The sequence below is a fragment of the Humulus lupulus genome, chromosome 1 (genome assembly GCF_963169125.1).
Source record: "Humulus lupulus chromosome 1, drHumLupu1.1, whole genome shotgun sequence".
Lineage (NCBI taxonomy): Eukaryota > Viridiplantae > Streptophyta > Magnoliopsida > Rosales > Cannabaceae > Humulus > Humulus lupulus.
Genome location: NC_084793.1, coordinates 185,436,129 through 185,445,966, shown reverse-complemented (window position 1 = coordinate 185,445,966; position 9,838 = coordinate 185,436,129). Strand labels below are relative to the sequence as shown.

Here is a 9,838-nt window from a genome sequence, read left to right as displayed (position 1 = left end):
TATATGTTTGTACATACTTCCGTTTTGTTTCCTTTTTGTGGGTGATAATTTATCAAATAAAGCTAAAATGACTGAAAGTGAAGCTGGTAAGATGTATTTGGTTATTGTTTGGCTGAAAAATGCATTGTAGGTTTTTGACTTGTTCAAAATGACTAAGACTGAATAAAATTGATGTTTCATTCAAGATCTTTGTTATTAAAAGGTTTTTCATGGGACTTAAAAGTGAAATATTGGTATTTAATTGCCTTGATTGCCCAAGTACTTGCTTGTTTATCGCCCCCATACATGGTCTTACGACTTTGCGGAGTGCCAGAAGCTGAGAAGAAGAAGGAGCAAACCCTTCCCTTTTACCAAATTTTCTGTTTTGCAGACAAGTATGATTGGCTTCTCATGACTACTGGCAGTATAGGAGCCGTTATCCATGGCTCCTCCATGCCCATTTTCTTCCTCTTGTTCGGTGAAATGGTCAATGGTTTTGGCAAAAACCAAATGGATTTAAAGAAAATGACTGATGAAGTGTCAAAGGTTGGCAATGGCACTCACTTCAAATAATAATATTCTTCAAAAGAACAATACTTTTGATTGAACTTAGATCTGAGATCTGATACATTAATTTTCTCTTTTTGGTTCTTTCTTCCATTTTTGCAGTATTCACTATATTTTGTCTACCTAGGCCTCATTGTGTGCGTATCATCCTATGCAGGTATGTGAAAATTAAATTATTTTTGCAACTTTTTCTTCTTCTTGGCTTAGTTTTAGTCTCTTTGTTGATCCTGAAAGATGATACACTACCTAGTTTGGACCATATAGGCTTGCTTAGACTGGTTGGTGCCGAGCCCAAATGGGTTCATCAACTAATGCAATAGTCTTTTTCCTCTTTAACTAGTCAATCTCACTCATCATCTTCTCTTACGTTGTTCAAATAATACTGTTTTTAATTTGTAGATAAGCTCAAAGATCAAAATTTTGAAACTTTTTTTTCTTCTTATCTTGGAAAATTAAAAAAAATTATTCAGAGATTGCATGCTGGATGTACACCAGAGAAAGACCAGTGGGGACTCTGAAAAAGAAATATTTGGACGCTGTGCTGAAACAAGACGTGGGCTTTTTTGATACAGACGCTAGAACAGGGGATATAGTCTTCAGTGTCTCTACGGACACTCTTCTAGTCCAAGACGCCATTAGTGAGAAGGTTGGTTTTGTATACTCTCCCATATTCATTAATTACATTCTCTCGCTCTCACACATGCATGTAGTTATTACTTGCTAGTATTCTCACTTGACTCATCTTCACCCAGAACAATAAAAAAAAATTTTAAAAAAAGAGAGAGAGAGAAGAAGGAAAAGAGAGTGGATTAGACTAGTCAATGGAGTGGCCTTAGATCGAGATATGCTTATCTGGGTACGGCGGTAGTTGGCTAATACATTAATGGGGGGCCCACAATTTCATTCTTCTCATCGAGGCGCACGTTAGCAAGTACTTGGTTAACATGCGCTGTTACCTCTCGCCTTTGTTTTTTCTCTATATTCCATGGATGGAGCAATGTCTGATCTTCATGGCACCACGAGGCAATAATGAAACGTTGTCGAATTGATGTCATTTCGTTTTGTTTGTTTGTTTTGTTTTGTTTTTTTAGGTGGGAAACTTCATACATTATCTGTCAACGTTTCTGGCTGGACTGGTGGTGGGTTTTGTTTCGGCATGGCGGTTAGCTCTACTGAGTGTGGCGGTGATTCCTGGGATTGCCTTTGCCGGAGGCTTATATGCCTATACGCTCATTGGTTTAACCTCCAAGAGTCGACAGTCTTATGCAAACGCCGGAGTAATCGCCGAGCAAGTGAGTTTGGGTTCAACTTTTTCTCTTTGGCTTATATCAAAACGACAATCTTTCATTTAGTGTCGTTTTGCTTTGCTATGTTTTGTTACTTTTAGTATTCGGTTTAAATTTTGTGTAGTCTCTGTTACCTTTATTTGTGTGTGAAATGATGAGTTTTGACATGTGAAACCAACCACGCATGAAATGAAAGTTGTTTGTTCCACTAGACTCTCCTTTCCATTTTTTTTTTGGTATGAATATTAGATAAAAAAAGAAGAAAACTTCAGAAGTGTGCGAAGGTTTACTGTTTGGGAAAATGACAATGATGATTGCGTTTTAAGCAAAACGACTAATTCCTAAGTTGGATTTGGACTCTTTTTGCCTACCTGATAGGATAATTCAAATAGTGTAACTTGACAATTTTCATTTTCTAGTTGGTGATATCCCATGTGCAACACACTGTTAGCTAAGTTAGTTTTTAGTACTCTTTTGGTCAAATGAGAAGAGAATCCAAATAGTGTAAGTAACTAGACGGTTTTCATTTCCTTCTTGTAGTTATATCACATGTTATGTTTCACCTTAGTAACTGACTAATTGTTCTGGGTTTTTTCATAATTGTTTTCTGTCTTAGGCTATTGCACAAGTATGGACAGTCTACTCGTATGTTGGCGAAAGCAAGGCCCTAAATTCCTATTCAGATGCCATTCAAAATACGTTGAAGCTTGGCTACAAGGCGGGAATGGCCGAAGGTTTGGGATTAGGATGTACCTATGGTATTGCTTGCATGTCGTGGGCCCTTGTTTTCTGGTAGGCGGGCGTGTTCATCAGAAATGGCCAGAGTGATGGGGGGAAAGCTTTCACTACTATATTCTCTGCCATTGTTGGTGGCATGTAAGAATTCAAGCTTAGGTTTATAAATTTCCATTTTAATTGAATAAACTCTTGATTAACGTACAATAATAAATCTAACAGGACCTTGGGTCAGTCATTCTCAAACCTTGGAGCATTCAGCAAAGGTAAAATAGCTGGATACAAGTTGATGGAGATTATCAATCAAAAGCCAACCATAACTCAAGACACATTAGATGGAAAATGCTTGGACGGGGTTAATGGCAATATAGAATTCAAGGAAGTATCTTTCAGCTACCCATCAAGGCCAGATGTTTTCATTTTCCGAAAATTTTCAATCTCCTTCCCTGCTCGGAAAACTGTTGCTGTTGTTGGTGGAAGTGGATCAGGAAAGAGCACTGTTGTCTCTCTCATCGAAAGATTCTATGATCCTAATCAGGGTAATTAAAAAACTCTGCTCTTGTGGATAGATTGAAAATAAAGTTGTCCTTATCTAACTTGTTGTATTGATGTTTTATCGTGGGTGAGCAGGACAGGTTTTGCTGGATAATGTAGACATAAAAACATTGCAATTGAAATGGTTACGCGATCAAATTGGGCTAGTGAACCAAGAGCCTGCACTCTTTGTGACCACCATATTGGAAAACATACTCTATGGAAAGCCGGATGCAACAATGGCGGAAGTAGAAGCTACAACTTGTGCAGCAAATGCTCATAGTTTCATTACTTTGCTGCCTAATGGTTACAACACTCAGGCAAGTATTTGTTATCGAACTTGAAATTCTTAAATTATTTGGGTAGCTTACGACTCAGGGTTCTGTTTTAATCTCTTTTTCTTATTATTGTTTCCTAGTCATTTAGGAGGGAAAATTTTCTAGATATCCTATTTAGTTTTCAACCTTAATAATATAAGTACTGTGGGAGTGAATGTTAATCGTGTGTACTTCTTATTTCAAAAACCGGGTGGGAGAACGAGGAACCAACTCTCTGGTGGCCAAAAACAGAGAATTGCAATTGCAAGAGCTATGTTGAAAGATCCCAAAATCCTTCTCCTTGATGAAGCAACCAGTGCGCTTGATGCGGGGTCAGAGAGCATTGTTCAAGAGGCTCTAGACAGGCTCATGGTTGGAAGAACAACCGTAGTTGTGGCTCATAGACTATCCACCATAAGAAATGTTGATAGTATTGCTGTTATACAACAAGGACTAGTTGTTGAGACAGGAACACATGAAGAGTAAATATATGTACATCAGTTCATAAGCACATATCTTTGGTTTTAACTGGATAATAAGTTGGATCAACATTGTTGGTTTATATTGTTTGCAGGCACTTGATCTAATTCGTGGCAATAATTTTCTGATGCTTATGGATTCTGCTCTAGAGGGTAATTTTTCAAATGATGATGGAACTGAACTTGTGCGTTTAGCTTCCCGCTGTTTGCAGTATGAATCACGTGAGAGACCAAATGCAAAGTCTCTTGTCACTTCTTTCATGTCTCTTCAAAAAGAAACAGAGGTATGTACTCTGCTTGATCCTTTCATTTTTATGTTTAGTAAATTTGTTCTTCTATTTTATTAGTTATCTTTTTGCCTGAAATACTATTTTTTGCACACTACCTTTATGTGTTTTTTTGTAATGATGAAATGGAGATCATTGGCACTTGTCTAATTGAGGATACAACCAAATTGGATTGTGAGATTTTGGCCATTTGATAATTGAAAATTTGCTTCCATATGCAAGCAAATTATGAAATTATTGAAACCTGCCATTCTCATTTGATAATGACCAAGTGCTTATCTCCAATTACTCAACATGGTATGTACTCAACTCAGTTTTTTCTTTTGTTTCTTAGTCATTGAGTTAATATAATATATGGCTTCAGTGTATTCTAGTTTCTTGCTTGACCTTTTATTTTCTTGAGTTCTTTTATTCCTTCCAGCTTTTCCTCTATTCTGAAGTTGTTTTTGAACTAAGAGAGATGAGTAGGTATTTAGCAACTTTATTTTATAATTTAATTTATATTAATAACAAGGATGGAAGGAATCCATTGAGCGTTTCTGTGGCTGCCTAGTAATAATTTTACAAAATAGGTCTATATCTTTATGCAAATTTATATTATTTAGGCTTCTTTCTTTGATACTTTTGATAATTAATATGGTTTTTTAAGAGTTACTATAAGCACTTAACAATTTGTGATTCCGACAATGTTTTGGTAAAAGATGAAAGTATCTTTAGAATGGGTCCATTATTAAGAGTTGATCATTTATGCGTTAATTTCATCTAATATAAATATTCAACTGATTGCTTTTTGACATAGTGGTTATATAATATTTTGTATTGATTGCTTTTAGCCAGGTCTTAATGAGAAATTAAAATGCATGAAGCAACATGCTTTTAGATCAGTTCACTTAATATTATTGACTTCTATTTAAAAGGAATGATTTCTTTTTTCTTATTATTTTTAAAATAGATTTTGCGAGATGAAAAGAGTGGAAATGGATTATGCAAACAATGATATTCTTGGAAAAGCAGTTGAGAAGAGTCTTAGCAGCATTCTAGCAAGTGAGTTTTATTTAAAGATGCGTGTTAGATTTAAAATTGTTCAAAAATCTTATTATTTGCATAGATTGATATGGTAAATAACTTAAATGTATTGAAAACTATATTTTATGTTATAAGAGAATTTGAAAACTAATATTGGTGGGGCTTTAGTATGATTTATGCTTACTTAGTTGAGGCAGAGGAATTGGTTCGTAGTAATTAGTTGGAGGATGCCAATAGGGTTCTCTTGTGGGGTGGTGGTTTATTCTTGTCCCATGTGCCTTTTTTTTTAATTTTTTTATGGAATAAACGTGTACAAGTAATGTTAGCATTTTCTTTTTTATAAGTTGATGCAATGTCTTGAGATTATTCCTTTTAAGGTTGAGGATTTCAGCTGTAGTTGTCTGAGTTATGATTGATGTTTACAATAGTGATTGTATATAATTGCTGCATATATAACATGTTCAGTTACATTTTAATTGTAGTCATAAGGTTTCTTGTTCTACTGATTTTCTTTATTGATTAAGATAATATACAATGTATTTTCTTAGCTATGCATATACATGAACTGTTCTAATAGGTGAAAATAAATAAAGCAATCTACATTTGTTTTGATATGAGTTTTTGCTGCTAAACCATCTAAGGGCTTCTCTTTTCTTCACTCCATCCCACTCTTGTTGAATTTGATTGTTGGTCTGTTTAATCAAAGAGGTGTTCTCTGCATTTTCTTTTCTACTTGGCTATTATTAGCATTCATTGAAAGGCTTATATGGGAATAAAATTGGTCTCAAGAGTCAAGACAGTCCATAAAATTGTTACCATGTATTCCTCCACCATAGAATATAATATAAAAATTTAGAGTTTGATTTTTTTTTCTTAACACATTATCTCAATTAATTTGTCTATTGATGTTGATAGTTTATTAATTGGTATGTAATTTTGCTTTCATTTTAGTGGCGTCATTGGATTTTAAATTGGAAGGAAATTTTATTTCCAACATTTTGCAAGAGGTATCTTCTCTTACTTTTGTTTTTGCTATAATATTATGCAAATGTTAGAAGAGTTTGAATATCTTAGATATTCATCCATAGTGAAGTAGGTCCTGAGATTATTATTGTGTGTTGTGGTGATAACGGAAGGTTGAGAACTTGTGTGTCTTAGTGAAGTAGGATCTGAGAAATTTGTGTGCTACGATGAGATAAGGAAGAAAACTTGTGTGTTGTTTGAATATTTTGAATTGATAATAGTAGATGGTTGGTTGATAATATGGGAGGAATGTTTTCTGATTTTATGTAGAATTATCTATTATTATCTTGTAATTAACTTGTGTTTGGTTGATTGGCTTGGTTATTGGTAGATTAATTAGATTGTTAAAAGCATACACTTTTATGTTTATTTATTTTGATTTTTCTTTTAAGTTTTCACAGACACATAAGAAAAATTATGAATGTAATTCTACTTTCATGTTAGTGGCTCAATTAAATTCATTTTAGTGGCTCAATTAAATTTCAAATTGGAAGAAAAATTTATTTGAAATTGTTTGGAGTTTGAGTAATTAATTTTCATTTATATTGATGGATTAATTTGATGATTCTTACTGTATACTAGCAATTTTTACTTTACATGAAAACTACCATGTAACTAAGATTTTGAAATTCCTAGTTTTATTTTTTCATTTCTCAAATTGATTGCCTTGTTGTAAATTCCTTAATCATGTAAATCAACTTTCATATTTATCATCTTCTTCTTAGATCTCTATCAAAATTGGAAGGGTATCCTGTAACTCTTGTTTTTTGGTTTTTTGTTTGAACTTTTTTTTCCATGTATAGGCTTGGCTGTTCTTTTTATTGTTTAGTTAGCATGAGAATTAAAAAAATGAGAATATTTATATATGTAATTTTCTACTGTTGTTATTTGTGGTTTTCCACATCCTTGTATATTTTATAAATTAATACAAGACATTTTGTTTTAAAATATGATATTTATCACTTTTCTTAAAAAGTTAAACTTTGATGATTTGTATATACAAAAAAAATATTATTGTAAATGGTTGAAAATATATCTAGACAACTTAATTTGCATCAAAACGTCTCTGTCCATGTTCATTGGTTGTCTTTACAAATATAAATTCAAATTAAGACAATGCAAATTATATAAAGGCAGTTGTTTGGAACTTTTCAAGAGTAATTACTATGAATTAAGTGTAGTGAGATTATTATTTGGTTGCCATGATAGTGACTTGTCCATCTTTAGTGACTCTCAATGTTGTATTTTGCGATTTCTACTGTCTTCTCTTTGGAGTCTATTTTTAAAATTTTGAATGTCATTATTTTTAAGTTTAAAAATTAAAGAATATTATATTTTGTCATCTCTTTTTTTGTAACTATTCTAATATAGCAAACCCAAAACTTATTTCTTGATGGCCTCACCTTCTTCTTCATTTTATCCTCTTTGAAGCTTATCTCTTAGTGTAAACTTATTGATATAATTTTTTATAGCATCTTTATCTCTAAATATTATTTTTAATATTTGTGACTGCTTACCTGTTTAATGGTTATATATATATTGTTTTTCATGGAAATTTAGTAATAGAAAGAAACAATCATTTGTTGGTACTCCAAAATAAGAGATAGTGACTGAAAGTATTGTGGCTAAGTTAGTGTAGGTTGAATTGCAATTCCTTCTTTTAATTTTCATGTGGCTGAATTAGTGGTAAGGTTATGTTCAGTCTTTAATTTTTTTGGGATATTTTTGTTACATTAGTGATTGAAAGTATTGTTTATTCTCTTCATATAATAACTAAGATTCATGTTTAATGTTTAGGTTTGTCTTTACTTTTGTATTTTCTTCTTTTAATTTTGATGCTGAATTCATGTTTTGCTATCTTACTTGTAAATAGAATACATCTGCTAAGAGTGAGGAGCAATCAAACAATGTTCAAGCAAATCAACCCACAACAAAGACAAGTGCACAATGGATGGCGAATTGAAGGATGGAGCAAATTTCATGGTTTATTTTTTGTGTATCTTGCTATGTTTTTGTTTTTCATTTTTGAAGTAAGAGATGTTTAAGATTATAGAACTTTATTATGTATGTTTTCAAACTTAATTTAGAACTAAGATCTCATGAAGTAGCCACAATCATGGTTTGAATTTTAATGTAATACTTATAGTTTATCAATCTATTTAATATTACATTTTGCGATTAATTTTGATACTTTTTTTTATCCAAATACGATAATAAAAACCTTTTCATTTTAAAAAAAACTTATGATTATCCTTATACAACACAATTAAAAATCTATTATCTAGACTAAAATAACAAAATTTTATTACTGGACCTTTAATATGACATTTATGGCTGTTTTGGATACATATTATAAGTATAACAAAACGTTATGATTTATATAATATAACAAACTAAAAATGCTATAAAAATAATCAATTATAACAGTTGAAAAGTGTTATGCAAAAAGTTTAAGATTAAATTTCAAATTTATAACCAATTACTCTAACTAAATGTTATTATTTTAATATGATAGCAACAAAAAATGTGTTATTGAATACTTTAAGATAACATCGAACATAACATTCAAAAACTGTTATAGAAAAGACGGGACTTTTAATAACAGGGGCTACGTTAGCATTTTGAAAAGTGTTATGAATACTTCTGGTTAGCAGTTTTTAAGTGTTATGAATACTATTTTTTCTTGTAGTGATGATATCCCCCAGCTATGTTAGGTGACCTCAAACAGAAGCAAATGTGCAAAATCGGACTCGCTCTATAGTACTTTAACAACTTTGACAATTAGCACTCGTAGCGAGTCCTAAAACACTATGGCCTTCGCTACATTTGGAATAGCTCGGGCACCTCCATACGCGTTCTTATGGTCTGAGATACCACCCAGTTACGTTAGATGACCATAGTGCTTTGACCATAAGCACTTGTAGTGAGTCCTAGAACATTATGGCCTCTACTACATTTGGAATAGCTCAGGCTCCTCCAAACACGTTCTTATGGTCCGTAATACCCCCCAGTTATGACCTCAAACGGAAGCCAATGTGCAAATTTGGACTCACATATAATCATAATCAAATACATATATAATCGTAATCTCACATATAGTCATATTCGTTAACAGGGGTCTAGCCCCAATCAAAACCCAAGTGTAATTTTCTTACCTTGAGTCCCGAGCTAAAAGTATAAGGTGGTCCCGAGTACGATCCTTAATCCCAAGCCTTAGCGGTATATCCTAGTCACAAAGCGATAATGCATAACCATTAAAACCTAAACCAATTAAAAGCTTCAAAATGAAATAATAGCCTTTGGGACCTTGAATTCTACTAAACCAGGTAACATAATCCTTCCTAAGAACTTATGTTTGAGTTCCCAAGCGTAAAAACACTATTTGGCCAACATTTTCTATTTGAGTCGCGTCCCTCCTCAGTAGCGTCGCGACCCTATACAAGTCAGGGAGCAACCTAGGCATTTTCCTGGATATGCACTGCGACGCGCCCTGCTCAGCGTCGTGGCGCCAAGACGGTTCACCAAGCCCCCTAGCCCTTCTTGGTTCATGCGGTCCATGGCGCGGCCCTACGAACCCAGAAACTTCAGCAATTTCCCAAGCCAAA

At 33.2% G+C, this 9,838-nt stretch overlaps 1 long non-coding RNA gene and 1 pseudogene across 1 annotated transcript; both read left to right on the top strand.

The window, feature by feature from the left end:
- Positions 1–375: 375 nt before the first annotated feature.
- Positions 376–4,737, top strand: LOC133825438 (ABC transporter B family member 19-like; annotated as a pseudogene).
- Positions 4,738–5,140: 403 nt separating this feature from the next.
- Positions 5,141–8,409, top strand: LOC133823656 (uncharacterized). The gene is made up of 2 exons (XR_009888441.1): positions 5,141–5,228; positions 8,107–8,409. It is a non-coding gene; the product is annotated as an uncharacterized LOC133823656 (long non-coding RNA).
- Positions 8,410–9,838: the final 1,429 nt, after the last annotated feature.